This window comes from Euprymna scolopes, chromosome 19 (assembly GCF_053919585.1).
Source record: "Euprymna scolopes isolate OS-2025 chromosome 19, ASM5391958v1, whole genome shotgun sequence".
NCBI classification, from domain to species: Eukaryota; Metazoa; Mollusca; class Cephalopoda; order Sepiida; family Sepiolidae; genus Euprymna; species Euprymna scolopes.
In genome coordinates this window covers 43,452,444-43,475,610 of record NC_136500.1, presented here as the reverse complement: position 1 = coordinate 43,475,610, position 23,167 = coordinate 43,452,444, and the positions used below count along the sequence as shown (strand labels likewise).

General features: G+C 34.4%; 1 long non-coding RNA gene across 2 annotated transcripts in view; it reads right to left on the bottom strand.

Moving 5' to 3' along the window:
• LOC145303544 (uncharacterized) overlaps positions 1-23,167 on the bottom strand; it is a 380,047-nt gene that overhangs the window by 114,622 nt on the left and 242,258 nt on the right. The window contains exon 1 of one of the 2 annotated variants that reach the window (XR_013873731.1): positions 3,113-3,271. The exons of the other annotated variant lie outside the window; for it this stretch is intronic. This is a non-coding gene — a long non-coding RNA (uncharacterized LOC145303544). Of the gene's footprint in view, positions 1-3,112; positions 3,272-23,167 lie in introns of those variants that run through there. 2 annotated transcript variants of the gene reach the window in all.

Genomic DNA, 23,167 nt, shown 5'->3' with positions numbered 1-23,167 from the left:
ATGTGTGTATGGAATTTCAGTAATTTCTTCATCAATGTTAAAAATGTTATCTTAGTAGGAAGGTATGAAAATAAATTTATGGCATTTAAGTCCAAAATATTTTTTCATTTTTCACTACTTATATATATATATATATATATATATATATGTGTGTGTGTGTGTGTGTGTGTGTGTGTGTGTGTGTGTGTGTGTGTGTGTGTGAATGTGTGTGTGTGCGTGTGTGTGTGTTTATATAGTATATGTATATATAGTGAAAGAGGGAGAGTGAAAGATAAAAAGAGGGAAACATAGTTTTTGCAATAAAATAAACTGGTTAATACTAAATTATTCATCAATTCAGCTAGTACACACACACACGGACACACACAGAGACCCACACACACACATAAACAAATTGAGCTTACGTATTTGGACAATGTCAAAACATTGTTAAGTCACTGTCCGCATAGCAGCTACCAGACAGCGAAACGGTTATAAGCTCCGACTGTTATGTGTGTGGTTGGGTTTCTATCCTTCTTTGAGGAAGTATCTTGTCTAGCCGTACTGATGAACTGTGAAACAGCGCATCAGTACTATATGTGGATGACATATATATATATATATATATATATATATATATATATATATATATATATATATATATATATATATATATTAGCAGACCGCCCGGCATTGCCAGGTCGTAAAATATGATTAAGTATGATATTTTGATTAATGCAGATTTCGTATTCATTATTATATTATATTGGACCCAATATATAGTAATGATTAAAAAAAAAATACACTACCGAGAATCGAAACCAAAACTTTTAGATTACGACTTACTTTTATCCTTTGACGTTAACGCCTGAGCTATGACCACATGTTTGCTGCCAGTCAAAAATTAAAACATAAACCAATAGCAATTACGTTAAGCATGCAGATTCGTAATTCCGTCGTTCGACATTCACCTGGCAAATTCCAAAGTTTTTAAAAATTTTCACACCTTTTCACCGATTTTCCCCGGCTAAAACCCAAGTACAAAGTTCCACATAGGTTCGATTACCCTACATATCAAGTTTCAGGTTTGTAGACCAAAAACCGACGGAGGACTTTTGAAGTATTTTTTAAAATATATATATATATATATATATATATATATATATATTTATATATATATATAAACGCATGCATAAATATATATTGAAAGTTGTTTATTTTTACTATAATATTTTTACGCAAATATTACACAAGGGCAAATAATGTTGACTATCTACATGAATATAATTACACGTAATAGTTAATTAAAGATGATCATCTCATAAGAACACAACAAAAACTAATAGAGAATTGATAAAAATGAAAGTTTAAAAGAATATGCAAATTAGATTTTTTTAGATGAATACAATTCCACGGCCCATAAATTACAAATGTGTATTTTCTTGTAAATAAATAGAAATACACAAAAGCCCAAATTTATAGGAGTACGCCCGCACAAACTATTACAAAATAAGAAATATTATATTTTAACTTAAAAGAAACATCACGTTGAAGAGCTATAAAGATAAGAATGTTACCATAGAAACAAGCTAAAATTTGTGCTCCACCACGCGCTTCTTCTAACTGTGCTGATATCAACTTCCTTGAATTCGTAAGCTTATAAAAGGCCAATGTGAATGTTGATAAGCTGTTTTTTTTCAGTATGAGAAATTCAATGATGTATTTATGCTTCTGACGGACGTACATGGCAGGTATTGCTTTCTTAGAGCTCTACACTGTCAATATCTGAAACAGAGAGGTGAGGCGTTTAATTATGAATGCATCTATTCATTCATCATTATAATGCAAGTTGCAATCTCCTCTGAACCACACACGCACACACACACACACACACACACATATATATATATATATGTACCTCCATATGCACACATATATATATGTGTACATGTAAAGATACACGCACAAGCATATATATATATATATATATATATATCTATTTATATATATATATATGTGTGTGTGTGTGTGTGTGTGTGTTTGTGTGTGTGTGTGTGTGTGTGTGTGTGTGTGTGTGTGTGTGTTTGTGCCTGTCTGTGTATTTCTGTCTTTGCGTCTTTAAAGCTACTGGCATCCATATCAAGAGAGAGAGAGAGAGAGAGAGAGAGAGAGAGAGAGAGAGAGAGAGAGAGGGAGAGAGAGAGTACATCTATTCTATTTGTGCGATTACCGATGTAAATCTTATTTCAAATAGAGGTGTGGTGTTAGTGTTTTGTTAGAAACTAATCCTACAGTGTACCTCCACTCTAGAGCAGATGTTGGACAGCAAGGTGTTTGTTCACTTTACATTTAAATTCCTGCATGTTGATATAGTCAAGAAGCAGGACACCAGGGGCGAATGTCAATGGCTAGCAGTGTGTGGGAAGAAACTACCACAGTAAAAGACTCTCCAGCATTGACGGACATCTTCAGGGAATACATGTGGTGTTTTGTGTGTATGTGTGCATATATATATATATATATATATATATATATATATATATATATAGAGAGAGAGAGAGAGAGAGAGAGAGAGAGAAAGAGAGAGAGAGAGGTAACAATGTCATAATATGTCATAATATATACACACACGTCCCCCAACGTATATATATATATATATATATATATATATATATATATATATATATATATATATATTAATACTAATATTGTCTTAGAAGTTTTTTTTTAACCTTTGAAACTATATAAAAATGAGCCTATTTAATTTTTATATTTTTTATCATTCGTTGGAAAACTATGTAGTCAGTAAGTCATTTTATCACCTGCAATCACTGCATCAACTTGCTTTCACGAATGTAAAACAGTGCTAATGTTAATTTACCATCAAACACTGTTATATACGTATAATAACTATTTCTAATATATTTATAATTAAGAACACTCATTAATATATACTTCATCAGTATTACAGATTTAAAATTGTTTACTAAAATCTGTATAAATAACAGTTTAATATATAAATAACCAAATAGTTTCATATGTATTTGTTACAACTGAGATGTTTTAGAGCGAATCATAGTATATTTATGCAGCGAGTTATACATATATGAATATATATTGTGTTTATACATACATTTACGCTTCGAACATGAACATTTCCTCTAGAATCCGTGTGGTTAAGCCAGACCAGGCCAGGCCAGGCCAGGCAAGGCCGGGCAAGGCTAACTGTCGAGCGCCAGTTACTGTCGCAAATGACCAGTGTAAAAACACCTCACACTAAATGAAAGTCGGAGCAAATAACAGGCCAACTATTTGCGTTTTAAAACATTGGACACAAGTAAACATGTTATCGTCGACAAATAGAACAAATTTTTACTTTATTTTTTAATAGTTTCATCCCTCTAGGAAAACAAGTATAAAAAGTCCAGGATCATAAAAACAGAACCTCATCTCCACCAACACCGTTAAGTGCCCAGCCCTACACACCGTACAATTTATGAAAACAACGGCACTGACGCACAAACAAGCATATAGGCACGCGCACATATAAACGCACACACATACACGTAAACACACACTTGTATTTGAGACAAGTTACATGCATCTCAATATACACACACACGCACATATATGCACATATACATATATATGCTCATATAAGTATATGTATATATATATGTATATATACACGTGTGTGTATACATGTGGGAATCAATACACATATAAATATATATCATGAACCGATTTTAAGTCAACGTTTAAAATGTGTCTTCACATTGAAATATAATAAATGATTACAATATTTATTAAATTGAGCCAATATATTTTCAACTACTTACATTAATTCTTCTTTGTACATATATCGGCATTGTCTCATAACTTTATCTTCTTTCTCTCTCTCTCTCTCTCTCTCTCTATATATATATATATATATATATATATGTATATATATATATATGTACAGTCGGCAGTTATGTTCTACCCACCGGCCCATATGTATGTATGTATGTGTGTGTGTGTATATATATATATATATATATATATATATATATATATATATATATATATATATATATATATATATACACACATATGGGCCGGTGGGTAGAACATAACTGCCGACTGTACACGCGATGGTTGTAAGTTCATCCTACGGCTACGGTAAGGCGCTAATCTAGCCATCCTGATGAGTTGTGATACATCGAAACAGTACTGTATGTGGATGACTATATATTACATTAAGTAAAGCACTGTCGTAAATGTTTCTCACCTGCTACTGAATTGGCGATAAAGCGAGGTTCGCTGGTTGTTTGTTGGTAAACAGACAAGTAGCTCGAGCACTGTAAAAGACGTGGGAGAGTGATTATTGAAAAGGACAATCATTGAGGTAACTTGCGAGCACCGATCCCATGGGCCGGTTGGTATAACTGCCAGCTATCAAAGCGATTGTATTAGGTTCAATTCGCGACTACGGTAAGGTGCTAATCGTGCCATACTGATGAGCTGTGATACAACGAAACAGTACTGTATGTTGATGACACACACACACACGCACACATATATATATGTGTATATATATATATATATATATATATATATATATACGTTTCAACAGATATAAATAAGATGTGAACATTTCTTTACTTCACCTAGCCATATATATGTATAAATTTTTAAAGCCATGGAGTGAGATCAATTAACTACTTTATCTTATTGAGACCATATATACAATCGAAATTATGTGTATATGAACGTTTCATTTTATTTTAAGACTTCCTCGGGATTAGTGATCTCTAGAAATAAAAAACCAATACAGTATTAAAAAATAAACTTGTTTGTAATCTGAAATATTACAACATATATTTCACATTAAAAAGCACAAAATTATATTTTCCAATATTGTACTTATATTTCTTCAAATCAATCACCCTAGGAAGTCTTCAAATAAATACTAAACGTTTATGAAGATATATCTGGGTTTGTTCCTTTATCATCTCTCCATCACGTTAGAATTTCATCACACACACATACACATACACATATTTTATATATAGTTAATATGCTTTTTCGGACAAAGTCAGGACACGGGCCAGCCAGCACACAGTTACACATGCACCCACAAAGATACAGACACAGACAGAGGCACTCAGCATGTTTTGGTCAGCTAGTAACTAGAAAATTCTTTCGAGCTATACAGCGTATACGAAAGCAAAATTTGTAGCAAACTTTGTTTTCGTAAAAGCTGTATCGCCTGAAAAAAAACCCTCTAGTTACTGTTAACTAGCTGACCGAAACATACTAATGACCGTGTAGCAACATATTGATGCTTATGTAAAAACAAATAATGAGTATATATATATATATATATATATATATATATATATATATGATATTTTCACAAAAGTCAAAACAAGAAAATATAGAATGAGAACATCATTTTCTGTACTTTTTATGCGAGTACACTTGTTTACTCTTTAGACGGCAACATTCATTTATTATTTCTTGTTTTTATTTTTTCGATAATCTTCGAATTTATTAATCGCCCCATTTTCGTATTTTTACTTTTTAAATGATAGTTCAACCAATTACCTATTTAAAATATTAATTTACTCTATTTTATTTTAATAATTATTTTTCTTTCCAATATCTTTATTGGATTGATTTATTTCTCAAATACTAATCCACACCTTCAAATTCTAGTTTCTACTTAGATATGCCACTGCGATAGTTTCGTATAAACTGTTTACAAGTTACAATCTACTAATAAAATTAGCTTAACATGTTATTTCTTACGAAGAAACTGTAATTAAAAGATTAATTTACAGTATTATATAAAATTAATCTTCATCTCATACTGGCTATGTCAATAATTTACATTATAAATAAAATTATTTTTTCAATTCCTATCATTATCTAAGTATTTTATTTTAATTTTTTTATGTTTCCTCTCCAATACCATCTGTAATATCTTTACGTTCTAAGGGAAATAACTCTATTCTATCAATTTATCGAAATTTCATACATTCATATTTTAATATTTTCATTTAAATATTAACCAATCACCTTCTTTTTTAAATATTAAACTTATAGTTTTAGCATTATCTTTTTTATAACAATCTCAATTCAGTTTCTAACTTTATCTTCATTCAACTTTATATTTTGACTAGACTCCCCGTGACCCCTTCGGTCAGTAATTTATATTAGCTATGGAATTAATGTATGAGCGTGACACTTGTGACGTAAAGAAAATAGATTTTCTTTGTGACACAACAGAAACATTTCTCTGAAATATATTAAAATGAAAAATGAATATAGATAGATTTCTATGAGTCGTTCTGGTTATAATTGTTTATTTTTGAAAAAAAAAAAAAAAACTTACAGCCATTGAATTATACGTAAATGCTTAAACGTAATACGGATACGGACGATGTAAAAAAATGCAGAAAGTATGAACAATTGTTTATTTGGATAATTTAAACGCGAAAAAGAAAACAATTGGGACGCTGAAAACGTACACAGTAAAACAATACGTTGTCAACGGGTCAACGTTGATTTATTTGTAAGAAAATTGCGACAGTATAGTTGTAATACAGAATAGTTGCAAAGCATCCCCACCCTTCCCATGTTAAATAATAATTTCTAAATAGTAACGGTAATATTTCAGTGCGCAGGTCAAATTCTGAAAATGTAGCGATTTGTGTTTATTTGTTTACACTGTTATTTGTTTATGTTTATGTACGCACGCGCAACCGGAAGGCGTAAACCGGATGTTGGGTTACAACACCCGTTACAAGGTCATTTGAGTTTTATAATTATATAGATTTAATTTATTTTAATCGACCCTAATCTGCATTGATAGATTTTTACCTTCTTGTGTTATTTTATTACGTATAACGATTACTCAAATTAAAGTTACTTCTGTTACACTTTTTCTGCTTATAACATTTACACATTTCTATATATTAAGTTGATGATCTAATAATCTATTTATTGCGTTATTTAAAAATGTTAGTATTAAATTCATCATTCACTTCCCACACTTTCATCCTCAACATATTCTGTAAATCTATCCTTTTTTTTTAAGTTTTAATTAGGTTTTCGGTGTGATAACAGAAATTTATTTCTATGAAGACAACGTTGTATAGCATCTAACTTTATCGTTATTCCCATGGCGTGCTCGTCTGAGCTCCAATCTCTGGTCCCCCCTCGCGAATCTTTCACGATGTACATTCGTATAGCCGAAACCACTGCCAATAATTTCCCCCACTCTTTTTTTCTGTGCCAAAGCCAAAACGTAGATTCCATGAACAAAGCTTCTTTTTTAGAAGTGCATGCTTGTGGAACACTTTTCCGTTTTCCTGTTATCCACCTGACTAAAACTTGGATGTATCTAATTTCAACATAAACAAATTCCTGATGACCCCCCTTAAGTAAGACACTTTATAAAATCTCCAATACTAACGATTAGTACGATACTCTCCCATTGGTTACAGTACACGCAATCACCCTTATCCCCGAGTCGTTTCCGGGCCTTGATAAGTAGTGACCTCCATGTAAAAAAACTTTTTGTTTTACATTTTCTCTAAATTTTTGATTACACTCTTTTTATTTACTCTGTTTATATTCTTTCTAGTTTTATCCACTATTAACCATTTTAATTAAAATCCTTTTCTATTCCTACACAGTTTCCTAACTCAATATCATAATGTAGTCGTGTTCCTTTTCTTCTTATTAATAATTATTCTATTCTTTTTTCTATCATTATCCTTATCTCGATTTGGTTCATTCTCTAGTCCAATTTTAATTGATATTATATTGGTTTCGGTCTGTCCTTTAAAAAAATCATTCAGTTCCCTTAGGTATATCTTTTTATTATTATTATACCCCTTAAGTTCACATTTGTATACAATTTAAGGAATTAAGCAATTGACCTACACTGGACATTCGGTAGATATTCTACAGTTACATTTTCTCTCCAAATTTTGGTCCCCTAATTCAATTCTATTATTATTAACTATTTTGTCTATTTTACCGGTATTAGAACTTAATATAGTATTACTTTGATTGGCAGCGGTTTAGAATGAAATTTTAACTGTGTTCCTATTAATTTCTTTACTTTATTTATTTTCTCATCAATTATTTTGTAAAACTCTTTAAGGATAGTATTTCGTATATATTCACTGAATGGAGGATTAAATCAAACTTGAGTTTTGTGCCTAATTCTCTTATTCTTAATGGCATTATTACTATCGTATGCTTCCTCGTTATTTTTAATTTTATTTTTCTTATTCATATTATTAATTATATATCTATTTTTATTCTTAGATTTTCTTCCTATTTTCATTGCCCTGTTATATGATATCGCGAAGTTTGTTCTGCTATTTTTGTTATCCACTTTCTGTATGTATTTAATCTTTTTTAATATCTTCATCTAGTTAAGGCTTCATTATAATAATACTTATTCTTATAGGATATATTCTCATTGTGTGATAACCTGGATATTCTTTTTGCTATACTGTGGACAATAGCTTTTTTCATCTTCTTAGGATGATTGGAGTATAATCTATATAGAATAGTGATTAAGTCGGTTTGTGCTACGGTTCATACGTATTGTCCTTGTCAAATAGAGTTATATCTAAACCTTCACTATTTACATTTGCAATTTAATTTTATTTCTAATTGAAGTTCATAAGAAATAGTTTAATTTTCTTTATAGGTTTTTCATAATTCGATCGCTAGAATTGACTAAGAATAATGCATCATCTCTACATAGCCCTCCATTTAAGCCAGGTATTTTTATACACTTTCTTTAATATGTAAAGACCTGCCAGGTTAGTTATTTACGCAGGGTCTGGAAACCTTCGCAACATCAAAGTGGTTCTCTCTATCGTTTCTTGTCCATAATTCATTATCATATCTAATTAAGGTTTGTCTCCCTAGTTTTATAATCTCTATTTCTATTCTTGTTACATCCAGTTCAGTTTACGCTTACTTTAAAGCTTTCACGAATAGTTCAGAGATTAAAGATGCATGATATGAGTCAATATCAAGCATAATAACCTAACCAGAAAAAATCCAAAGGTCATGTTGGATTTTAAATTTTAAAGTGTGTATAATTCAATATTTTTTTTACTAATATTACCTAAATCAGAAGCACATGGTGCAATTAATATAATGCTAGGGTAATTATTGAAGGTCTGTCATCTTCCAACAAAAACCGTGAGTTAAGTGGTGTATATATTTCTACTTTATATTGAATATGCATTTCTTCACATATTCTTATGTTATGAATGTTTTTAACCCGTTGCTTTTTTTAGAATTTTTATTTAGTTCACCCAAAGTGAATTTATTTTTTGTTTCAAAGTTCATACTATATATGTCCGTTGTCTTATCAGATGGAACTATTATCTTAGGATTGTACATTATTTCTTTGAATACCTCATTTATGCTTTTTATTTGGGGGTTCAAGTATTTTTGCTTTTTAAACTTTTAAACCGTTCCCAACATATCCAATTCGAAGTTTTCTAATGACTGTAGCTGTAGTGGACCTATCATTATTTAAATTTTGTACATTTTGCAGTAATTTATTTTCTTGTTTCTTTTTGTAAAATTTCCATCTGTATTTTTTATGCTGTGTTGTGACACTGTTCTTCTACTCTTGATGTTTAGTGTTGCATTGGTATACATTCCATCTAATTCATGAAATAAATTCGTTCACTACTTGGATCATATTAAATACGAATACATTATGTTATATTATATTCTTTGGTGAAAATGTGATTTCCCACTTTGAGAACGTTTTGTGTTTGTTAGTATATATTTCAGTTTACTTTAAGGCGCAGTGTATGTTATTGTGCTGTGTCGTGAATATATATATACATATATACATACATACATATATATATATATATATAATCATGACAGACACAAATACACATTCACAAATACATACACAAACACCCACACATATATATACATTCAGGATATTTGTTTTGTAAGTATATATATATATATATATATATATATATATATATACATGACACAATCACACACTAAGAAATACACACATACACACCCATACATACATATTCATGAAAATTGTTTTGTGAATATTTCTATTTTTACATTCAACTGTTTTGCTAAGTTATCGGTTGTATAAAAATGTCGACACGAAACAGAAGCGGTCATGGTAAGTTACTAAATTTATCAAGCCATAGGAGTTGAGTACAAACCGATTTAATCCGTCATTTCGAGGTTGATGCAACAATAAATTTCTTGAACAAACAAATTCTCTCTCGCAAAAGTGGAAATCGATAAGTAATAATAGAATGACGATGATAACGTATACATTTTGTAAGTGCAAAAAGTGAACTGACTTGCCGAAAAAGAGGCGTGAAAATAGATCACAGTGAGTGCCAAAATTTCAGGTCAATACGTACCCGTTAATGCGGAAAACCTCACGTATTTTAATTTTTGTTTTTAGCATTTTTTCTGTCGTTATTCATGTGTAGTATCTACTAGAATGATATATTATTATCTTTTTTTAAAAAGTTCTCTTTTATATAACATGTCGATAATCTTATTTACACAATGCAATATACAGGGAACTTTTAAATGTATTAATGCCTATATAAAACTATACCCATATATGTACATACACACACACACACATATATATATATGCATATATATATATATATATATATATATGAACAAATAGTTAATAAAACATGTTAAAAGATATCTTGAAGAAGAGTTAAAAACATATTTAATTTTAAAAAAGGAAGCACAAGATAAGTGGATAGTCCTTAATATATATATATATAGAAACAGACATATATATACATATATATATATATATACTTGTTTATTGTTATATAAACATGCTCACATCCCGCTGCTACAAATAGCCACTTGTTTCAATCAAACAACAGATATCATCAGGCAGCGACTTGACTATTCAAAAGTTCAATGAATAAACTGATTATTCATTGAACTTTTGAATAGTCAAGTCGCTGCCTGATGATATCTGTTGTTTGATTGAAACAAGTGGCTATTTGTAGCAGCGGGATGTGAGCATGTTTATATAACAATAAACAAGTATTATCAGCTCTTTTTATTGAGCACTATCTAACAACCTCGTTGAATTCATTAGTCCATTACTTTTGAATATAAAAAACCCCGAGTATATATATATATATATATATATATATATAATGTAAATTATACAAGCATTATTGGTTACATATGTTTACACATATTTCGGTGGAATCTTAATTTAAGAAACCCACATCCTCAGACCGAGTAAAGAAGTGGCAATCGATCTGATAAGGTGGGTCTCTTCAAATGTAGATTCCACCGAATCATGTATGCACATATTTAACCAATAATGTAATTATATATAAACTGTGTCAATCGCTTTATTGCAGACTAGTAAAATATGAATATTTCACTAAATATACGTCACAAAAAATGGTATATATTTTTAAAAAGTTATCTTTTGTATATCATGTTGATAATCTTATGTACGCAATGAAATATACAGGGAACTTTTAAATGTATTAATGCCTATATACAACTATATCCATATATGTACACACACATACACACACATATAATATATATATATATATATATATATATATATATATATGTATATATATAAATATGTTGGATGTGATAACTACTGGCTACATTTATGTAAAAATGTTTCAGTAACCACCCTGCCAGGGAAAATCACCTCATCCGGCCAAGAATATCCACGAGAGTCTTAGGATGTGGGTTTCTTAAATTAAGATTCCACCGAAATATGTGTGAACATATGCAACCAATAATGCTTGTATAATTTACATTATATATATATATATATATATATATATATATATATATATATATATTTATATATATATATATATATATATATTTATATATATATATATATATATATGCATTAGTGTATTTAGGCAGCATTCCTTTATTCAGGCAAACATTATTTAAAACAACAGAGATATCTTGCTTAATGATTCTTTTTTTCATTTTTTCGATCTTTCGTAGGATTTTTTTAACTTCAAGATGGAAGGTATTTACAAATGCATATATTGGACATACAAAAACAATATTGTCCCGTCGATTAACGATGCATTTGAACAGTACTAGCTCAATATACCAGCATTTAACAAATCAACGTAGCTGTCCCCCCTCTAATCTTAGAAAGGTCCTCGCGGACAACACAAAGATTTTGCAACGAGAAAGTAATTGTAAAAAATTTAAAATACTTGGACACAAAATTAAATGAAAATGGGTTCCCAACAGGTCCCATTTAGGGTTGAGGCCCATGCTACTCGCGACGGTCCGAATAGCTGGACCAAAGTTTGAAACCCGAACGGAATTTCAACCCGTTACAGAGTTAATCGCCAACAAGGAGGTGGAGGCATGTTTCGGGCGAGATTCATTGGGGATAAATTGGTTGGACAACGCTGAGTGCCAGAGGGTGTAAAGCTTACCAGCAATGCGTACGCGGCCTTTTTGGATAATCATTTGTCGACATGAATAGATGACCTACCATTGTCACGGCGCTTTCAGATGATTTTTATACATGATAATGTATCATCCCATTCTGCTGGGGGCGACTTCAGCCTTTCTTGAATCTATGGAATTCGTTGGGGAAACTCTCAGGAACACCGTATTCTCCAGAACGTTATCCTTATTACCCTTATCTCTGGTTAATATTAAAAGAAGGAGTTTATGAGGGAGGAGAGCAATTTACTTCAAAGGATGCATTGTGGAGAAACATAGTTGATGCTGCTGATGCAATAACTCCTTTTGAGATCAAACAATTTACATTCTCAGGGGACAAAAGTTCGTTTTAGGTTATTTAAAAACAATGGTGGATATGTCAATAAATAATTAATTTATATGAGGCTTATACATATGGTATGCTTTTGTCTATTATTGAATGAATAATGTCTATATTAGTTAAAAGTGAAATCGTACATCAGCATTCTAGCCATTACACATAATTGATTTCACACCTTTAAGACGAAATTAATCAAATGTAAACGACCTATCAACCATTGAGCCACATCTGATGAACTATTGGCGAGTTAAAATCGATTATAATGGTTTGAGTGTTCGGATGTTTGCTTTTTACTTTTATATTTGCTCTGTATTTGTTGTTGTCCCGTATGCACTATTGAACAAAAGAAATGCTTCTATTTAAGTTTTTGTTTTATTTTTATGATGGGTATTTTTTTGTGAAATTGTGTGAATTCAATTGATTCGTTGAATCGTCTTCAGGCGGGGTACTAGTCTGATTTGTATATATTTGATAAAGTCGTCGAACATCGCAATTTATGGTTTTTAAATGTAGGCATGAAGTTATCAGCCGTCGTGTCCGGGACCTAATCACGTGCAAATTAAAACTCACAAGCATTAAAAGGCTAAAAGTTTTGTTAGGTCTGCTGAGAACTTTTAAAGTTAATTACTGAGCTAGGTTCTTAAAATATTTTCCCTAATTTATAATTGATTTATAAATGATTGATGTTTGTCTTGATTTTATGTACACTAGCATTTCAGCCCAGCGTTGCCATGTTGGTTAGAGGTGTATGTTGTGCAAAAAAAAAAAAAAGAAAAGAAAAGCGGACAAATTTTAAACTTTGACCCCAATTATGACCCCTTAACATTTATTGTTTTGGGCTTAAATTAAGTTGGATCCATGTCCTAGGAACCTATATCTAAATTTCAAGTGTTTAGACCCTAAATTGGCGGAGAAGTTTGGTAGAGTTCTCAAAGGTCAAATCGATAAACTTTGGCCCCTTAACAGCCAAATTTCTGGACGACAACGGATTACAAAGATTTTCCCAAATCTCAGTACGCTGTATATCAAATTACGAGTCTGTAGATCGAAAATTGACAGAGTTATTGCGTAGGAAAATGTACACAGACACAGACACAGACACACACAGACACACACACGTTCACTTTTATATATATATATAATAGACTAGCATTTTAGTCCGACGTTGCCTGGGTGTTTGAAGGTGTATATTGAGAAAAAATGCGGTCAATTTTTCTTAATTCTGACCCCTATTATGACCCCTTAACATTTATTTTTTGTGGCTCAACTCAAGTTATTAATTAGATCCATGTCCAAGGATCCTATATCTAAAGTTTCAAGCGTTTAGACCCAAAATTGTCGGAGGAGTTTAGTAGAGTTCTCAAAGGTCAAATTGTTGAACTTTGTTTGACCCCTTAACAGACACATTTCCGACCGGAAACCAATCACAAAGATTTTCCCAAATCTCAGTACCCTGTATATCAAAGTTCGAGTCTGTAGACTGAAAATTGACAGAGTTAGTGCGTAGGAAAATGTACACAGGCACACTCACACATACACACACAGGTACGTTCACTTTTATATATATATAATAGACTAGCATTTCATCCTGGCCTTTCCTTGGTATTTTGATGTGTCTGTTGAGAAATAAAAAAAGAAAAAGAAAAAAAAAGTCGTAGTAGGAATGCAGGCTCGAACCCGTACTGCGAAGAGGAAAAGAACGGGGGAAAAACATGACGTCTATGCTGTTACGACCATCGCACAAAACGGAGGTGACATTTTTAAAAATTAAAGCTAGACAATCGAAAGGATTGGATGACTTTCAAAAATATCGGCGAAAAAAGCGACCCGCCCCCTGTAGAAAAGTGCCCAGTTGAAGGTGAAGATATGAATGTTTTTAGCCAATGTTTCGATATTTGTCGTCTGAACGGTCGGATTTTAAAACGATACTGGTCTTGGTAAAATCCGTCGCCTCTGTCCAAAGTGTTAGGCAGATATGCAAACATACATACATACATACATACATTTATATATTGGTGACTAAAGATTTTCGACCCAAACCGATTAAAAAGCTTGCCCTATCTCTGAATTACCTTTATGTCAATTTTCAAATGTTTAGGCCAGAAATTGTCTGAGTAATTTTGTAGAAACCGCAGAGGTCAATTTTTAAAAAAAAATTGACCCCTATTATGAACCCTTAACGTTTATTGTTTTGGGCTCAAATCAGGTTATTAAGTTAGATCAATGTCCAAGGAACCTATATCTAAAATTTCAAGTATTTAGACCCAAAATTGTCGGAGGAGTTTGGTAGAGTTCTCAAATGTCAAATCGCTGAACTTTGACCCCTTAACAACCAAATTTCTGGCCGAAAACCGATCCCAAAAATGTTCCCAAATCACAGTACCCTGTATACCAAATTTCGAGTCTGTAGACTAATAATTGAGAGATTTATTGTGTAGAAAAATGTACACAGACAGACACACAAACAGACAGAGACACAGACACGTTCACCTTTATAGATATATAGATTGCTTCGAAGAGTTTTTAGTCTCTTCTGTATACAAACCGTGAGGTATATTAACTATGAAAAGTCTTCAACTGAAAGCCATGTTTAATTTCAGATGATGCCACGATGGGTAGCTATTCTGGAAATGGAGAGTTTTCAGTGGGTGGATGTTTAAAATTGTTCTAGCCTCTTGAGAATTCAGTATGTTTTAAATATACATCTTATGAAACGAGACACCAGTTTTTATGATTTTAAGATCTAAATGAACAGCTACAGGAGGAATTGAATACACCTTACTAAATCCCGATTGACAGTGATTGCTGGTGATTTTTATAATCCTGTTTTAAACTGGGAGAAAATGCCACAAAACGTATAGAATGCTTCAGATTGATTTTTAACTATCTTGCATGAATCGAAAATCAGTTTTGTGGTGGCATAAGAGATTCAAATTATGAAGGATGATTAGACGTATAGGAGGAGTAAGAAAGTTAGAACACCAGAGTTGATTGGTTAAATAAAGAATTTCATGTGTCCATAAGTCCACAGCTTGATGTAAAGGTCGGAACTGTAAACACTATTATTCGCAAAGAAGCTTAATATACGGAAGATTTGCGCGATGTGAGCTTCAAAGGTGCCGTCAAACACTCCATCCTTATTACAGACTATTTGACCAATGTTTGAATCAAAATAATTCCTCACTCTCCTTATAACCCAGACCTTCCCCCCTGTGACTTTTGATTATTTCCTAAGCTCAAGGAGAGCCTTTGAGGCTGTCGTTATAAGACAATTCAGAAGATGAAAGACGCTGTGAGTGGATCATTAACATGCTCACATTAAATTAGTCACATGGAACCTCCCAAAAGTTGTTGGAATTGTGTCGCAAGTGCGTTGTAGCCGGGTGAGGTTTCTTCAAAGAAGCCAAAGGTTTCATGTGTGTACTAGCAATATTTGATTTCGTACGCTGTGCTTTCCTGCTTGTGCAGTCATAAAACTTCTAAAATGAACCTGTGATATTAGCGTGCATAAAAAGTAATAACTTTAGTCAAAATTGGACTTTCTCCTTTAATTGATTTTTGTTTCCGATTTTGGATTCTTATTAGAATAATTCCGATACAAAACCTACGTAGTAACACTTACAGGCACAGAAAATTTCTTCGTTATAAATGTAAAAAGAAATCGGTCAAGTGGATTATGAGTCCCCACGGGACGCACTCACACACACACACGCGCGCGCAAACTACTTTCTTTTTGTAATATATATATATATGTGTATATATATATATATATATATATATATATATATATATATATATATATATATTACAAGGTAGTCAACACTTATCAAGTCCCGGAGGCCACTCGGGGATAAGGGTTATTGAGTGTACAGTACATTAGTATTGGAGATTTGATAAAGTGTCTTACGATAGGAGGCTGTTCATCAAGAATTTGTTTATGTTGGACTTGAAGACATCCAGGTTGTAGTCAGGTGGGAAATAAGCAAACGGAACAGAGTTTCACAGGCGTGCACTTCTAAGAAAGAAGCTTTGTTCATGGAATCTACGTTTTAGTTTTGGCACAGATAAAGAGTGGGGAAAATTATTGGCAGTGTTTTCAGCTAGACGGGTGTTTATCGTGAAAGATTGGCAAGGGTGACCAGAGATGTGAGTTCAGACGAGCACTTGCCATGGAAGTAATGATTAAAGAAAGACAGGCTCGCAACGTCTCTCCTGTGGGAGAGAGGTTGCAGGGAAGAGAAAAGGGCATCCCCCACTAAGCTACGGCGCCTATTTTGTACTCATCCAAGGCAGGATAGGTTGTTTGTAGCAGCTTCTACCCAGATGTGGCAGCAGTGCTTCATATATATATATATATATATATATATATATATATATATATATATATATATATATGAGTATTTTTTAAAGGAAAAGTGCTCAATACGTTAGTAGAGCAAAACATGTTTTCATGATTTCAAATTCGGGGACTTTGCTTAAATCAGTACGGTTGGTTCAATCGACAAGACAATAAAATTATCTTGCGAATCTCACCAGACATTCTTAGGAAATTGTCGAGATCCTCGAGAAAAAAACTGACGAGATCCCCGAAATAAAACATTCTTATACCTACTTTGCGTCGCCAGAAGAATTCTTAAAAGCGTCAAATCTCTTCGAGGATATTTGACCCTAATCCCTATTTTTTCTCCCGCGGTGCTATTTTAATCGCTTTATACACGCTTTATTAAATTAAATTATTTAATGTCTTAAAGATCCCGCCATTTCTGTTTATTTCCGCCAGTAATATTATTTGATTGCTATTGATTTTTATCTTGATGAGATGATAGCCGAAGGCAGAAAACTGAGGAAATACAGCCGACCTCTGATTATAACAAAACCAAGGTCTTATACAGCTTACTGCGTGCGGTTTATGAAACATCCAGCTCATCTATCACTCCATTGCGCTCGAGGAATGACGGGGTTATCTTCGACCCTACCGACATTCTTCATAGATGGAGAGCGCATTTTGATAACCTCCTGAACATGCCTTCTTACGTTGATCAGGAGTTCTTAGGTCGACTCCAAGCAATCCGGTCAATGATATCTTGGCAGAGCTTCCCTCTCTCCGGGAGCTTAAAGCTGCTTTCCATAAGCTTATCAATGGAAAGTCACCTGACATGAATTTGTTGCATGCAAAGATCCCTAAATGTTCTGGGCCCAAGATGATGCAACCCTTGACGGACTCGTAACAGATTGTTTGGCGTGATGAGTGCTCCACAGGATTGGCGGGATGCATTGATGGTGGTGCTATACACGGAGAAGAGTGCCAAAGATGTATGTTGAAACTATCAGGACATCTCATTGGTGCCACTAGTCAGTAAAGTGCTTGGTATCATCATTCTTGACATAATGCTGTAGCACTTTGCTGACTATGTTTTGCTTGAGTCGCAGTGTCGTTTCAGAAGCGGATATGATTTTACAGCCATGCAACTAAGGAGAAATGTATAGAACAGCGAAAGGGTCTGTATCTGATGTTCATCGATTTAAGTCCTTTAATACAGTAAATAGAGATGCTTTGTGTGGAGATTATGAATAAGCTTGGCTGTCCTGATAAGTTCGTATCCATCTTAAAGCTCTTCCATGATGATATGAAGGCTTTGATCAACGATTGGAGAAAACTGGCTGATCCTATTTCAGTAGAAAATTGTGTTAAGAAGGGACCGCGCTCTTTGCTTTGTATTTCACCATGGTCTTTCGGATAGCATTCAGGAGTAGCTCTGATGGTGTCTACGGAAGGGTTGTTCAATAGTAGGCGCTTCAATGGAAGTACAAAAGTACTCAGCAAAACGATCCGTGACTTGCTCTGTGTAGATAACTGTGATCTAGTGGCTCATGCGGGGGCTGATATGTAGTATCTTGTGGACGCCTTTGCGGTTGCCTGTTGCGCATTGAGGCTGACTATAAGTCTGAAAAATACTGTCTTAATGTATCAGCCTGCGCCAGGCATGCCATACTATGAACCATGATTTATGTCTATGAGTCGGAGAAAGCGGTTGTCTCAAGTTTGTATACGTAAGTAGCACACTAAGCATGACCGGTGCCCTAGATGACGAGATATCGCCATGGATCAGCAAGGCAAGTGATGCTGTTTGAAAAGTTGGACAAGCGTTTGTGGAGCTGTCGTGGAATCTCACTACCAACAAAAATCAAAGTCTATGCCGCATGCGTTCTCTCTGTGGTTCTTTATGCCCGTGAAACTTGGACAACAGAAAGAAGGCATTTGAGACGTCTCGGGCGGTTTCACCAGATGTACCTGCGGTGAATCCTAGGTGTGTTCTGGCAAATGTATGTCAGTGATGTTGAGGTTCTTGAACAGACCCAATGTCTAAGCATTGAAGGTCTTATTATCAAACAAACTGAGATAGAGCGGTCATGTGGTAAGAATGCCAGATAGTCGACTTCCCAAACAAATCCTTTATGGTGAGCTTGCCGGGGGAAGGCGTCTAGCTAAAAAGCCTAAAATGAGGTTCAAGGATTGTTAAAGGTCCACCTTGAAAAAATGTGAGATGGATGAGAAAACCTGGGAGAGTCTTGCTTTGGATCGTGGAGAGTGGAGAAAGAGCCTTGCGGGGAGGTGTGAGCAAGCCCTCACTCTCCTCGATAGTTTACTTCTACTTATGCAGCTGCATTGCCCAAAGTACCACAGATTAAACCGATATAAGTCCAGTTCAAACAGGCATAATTATATAGAAGCTAGAAGTAATTGTAAGAGAGAAATAACGACAGCTAAGACAGAATACACTGAAACCATCAGAAAACGCATTGAAACACAGAAATTAGGAAACCGTGATATTTGGGAAATCTACAACAGTTTTGTAAATAATGAGCAGTCAACGATTCCTCCACTATCAAACAACCATGAGGCAACCGAGAAAACTAATTTACTTGCCAGTCGGTTTGCCTCAAGGTCAACATTGGACCCGTCATACCACTCCCTTCCTGACTTTTCTTTGGGAATATTCGCCATATTAGATGATTTGAAAATCACCTCTTCTCTTGTACATGTTATCATTATAAACATAGACACCCCATTAGCACGTTGACCGATCTCTTCCCAATTGTGCTATTAATGAGGTTAGTCCCCTCTCCAAACTTTTCAACAAATGCCTTAAAAAATCTTGCTTTCCTGACTACTGGAAAATCGGTTCTTCTGTGGTACCAGTTTTCAAGAATCTGGCAAAAGAACTGACTCGTAAAATTATCGCCCCATTCGCCTTCTCTTGCTTTTCGCCAAAATATTTGAGTTCTTAATTAATCAAGTTCTAATCCATCACCTTACAGCTGCTAAACTCCTGACCGACAAACATATATATTCAGGCAAGCCCGTTCAACAGCATGTATCCTAATTGTGATCTCTGAACGTATATACCGTTCACGAGACAAAACAGGGGAGGGTAGAGCGGTAATCCTCGATATATTTAAGGTTTTTGACAAGAATACATAATGTAATTAAATCCTTTTTAAGGGAGAGAAAAATCCAGGTTATCCTCTACAGTCGTATATCTAAACAATATGATATATATGCGGGAGTACCGCAAAGGTCTATCCTTGGACCTTTATTATTCCTGATATTCATAAATGACTACGCTAATAAAATTGTTTCTGAAATTGGTATATTTGCTGATGACGCCACGCTCTATAACAGGCACGAGGGGAAACAAATGAACACATGTCTAAGGAAATGGCAGAAACACTAGAGGATGACCTCAAATCTGTAGTGGAATGGGGACAAAAATGAATGGCAACATTCAATGCTGCCAAGACTAAGCTTGTTTCCTTCAATAATTACAAGAAACCTTCTCTACCACTAATTGCAATGCCCAAAAACACATTACCGGAAAGTACTTCCTTTAAACTCCTCGTCCTAACGTTTACAGGGAACATGAACTGGAATAGATATATTGAGAGCATTGCCAAGATTGCTGCGAAAAATGTGGGCTTTCTCTACCGTGCTAGAAAAGTACTTACGCCTGAAAGTATCCTGTACATCTTTAAGGTCACCATTGACCCATGCATGGAGTACTGTTGTCACATGTGGGCTGGTGCCTCTGCTACTTGTCTCCCACTCCTGGATAGGGGTTTAAAAGATAGTCACCAAGCTGATATGTCCTGAACTGTCATCTAGGCGTCAGCCTCTGTCGCGTCGACGAAATGTATCCCTCTGCTTGTTCTACAAGTACTTTAATGATGAATGCTCTGACGAACTACAAGCATTTGCACCTCCTCGATGTGAATACATCCGACAAACCCGACAAGCAGCTTAATCGAACCCCTTCACAGTAGAGAACCCTATGTGTAAGAAGGCCTTCTACTCCAATAATTTCTTCCCCAGAACTGCTAGACTTTGGAACTCCCTTCCGGAGTTCTGCTTTCCCAACTGTTCTGACATGCAGAAGTTCAGGTGTAATGTGAGCAGACATCTTACTACTCATCTCCCTAATAATAATACCCCTACAACTTATGCCCTCTACTTCAAAGTCGCACTGTGCCTTATTGGGGTGAAACTTGAATAAAAACAAGTTTGAGGCTGATCGAACCCAGAATGAACGACTGAATCTTGATATTCAGAAAGGGAACGGTTGATAAAGTTGAGGAGCTGGGGCAGCAAATTGGTCTGGAGTGCGAGGCGTGCGGAAGACTATGTCTGAGCAGCGCTGGGCTGATAAGCCACCAGACTGCTCATCAGCACAATGGGCCAGAAAACAGTTTTGTGTTGCCAAATTTAACTTGTGTCAACTGCAAGCAGACGTGTGAGACTGCAAGCGGTTTGAAACGGCTTAAGAATGTTTATATAAGTGACTATCAAGCACGTGCTGCTAGTGGCGCTTATGTCAGCACCATGTGTGCCAAAGAATGCCAGAGTTTCGCCGGACTTAAAAGAAAACACTTTCGTGCGGCTCACCACTAATCCGTCTTCATGTTTCAATTTTCTAACACTACATCAAGTAATTCGAGAATGAATTTTATGGCATGTATGTATGTATGTACGTATGTATGGGCGGGGTGAATATGCAGGAATATATTTGAGTTAACAAATACAAATATATCTAACACACAAGGGAAATAACTATTAAAATTTCCCATCGAATTACCTCCTTTTAACTGGATCCAGTAACTAGTTATGTAGAGATCTACCACCTAAGATACGAACTAATTTTAGTTTAGTATATATAAACTTACGTAAAGTATATTTATTTATTTGATATACAATTATGCTCTCTCTCTCTCTCTCTCTCTCTCTCTCTCTCTCTATATATATATATATATATATATATATATATATATATATACACACCTTATTAATATTAATTAATAACCTACCAATCTTCTCGTATAAGAATAAAATACGAAAATATAGTTTCATATATTTGAACTAATATAAGCAATTTTTTAAAAACATAACCATAATAAATTGTCCTGGCTTGCAATAAGCCACAAAGAAAGCAGAACAACGGAATAGAGTTTAAACAATGTATTACTGGAACAACAACGTAAAAAGGTTACAACTGAAACGAGTAGTAAACGTCACCGAGTAGGCGAGGGTCGCTCTGGTGTTTAATCCACACCTGGAATCAAAAGGTCTATGGTTTATATAATGGATAGAACAGTCCATTTGGAGGGTAGTTCCCCCACAACATCCCCCTCCCCAGCTAATTTCTGCGGTTGTAAAAATCAGTATTTCTTTCTTTTGGGGCAGACCACCAAGGGGTCTGTGCGCTTCCTCTTTCTGCCAGAGTGTCTCGGTTCTGAATCCCTTTTGGAGGGTCTATGTCAAAATAGTCATATACAGTTCCAATCGCCTCACTGCCGTCCTGCGGTGGTTCTTCTTGATCCTCGTAGAAGCGTTCCCTGATTTGGTTCAGATGCCTCTTATGTTGGCATTTTGTGCCCTGAATGATGTATGTAACATGGCCGATTCTTCGTAAGATCATGCCCTGTTCCCAAAAAGAAACATTATTTCTAAAATGTCTAAAATACACGTTATCTCCGCTGTTAAATCGATTCGTTCGCATTGTAGAGGTTCTGTTGTGTCGTATGTGTTTGGGTAGCAGTTTATCAAATACGGATTTTATTTTCCGTCCAAAAATGATTTCTGCTGGGGATCCCGCATCTGGTTTGTTCGGATTTCTCGTGATTCTGTAAACCTGCAGAGTTGCTGAAGCGCCTTTTTTTCTGTCGGTGTACCGGACGCCTTTTTTAATGCCCTTTTTGAGCGTATCAACGAAGCGTTCGGCCTGGCCGTTGCTTCTGGCGTGGTACTGGGGTGTCGTAATATGCTTGACTTGATATGTC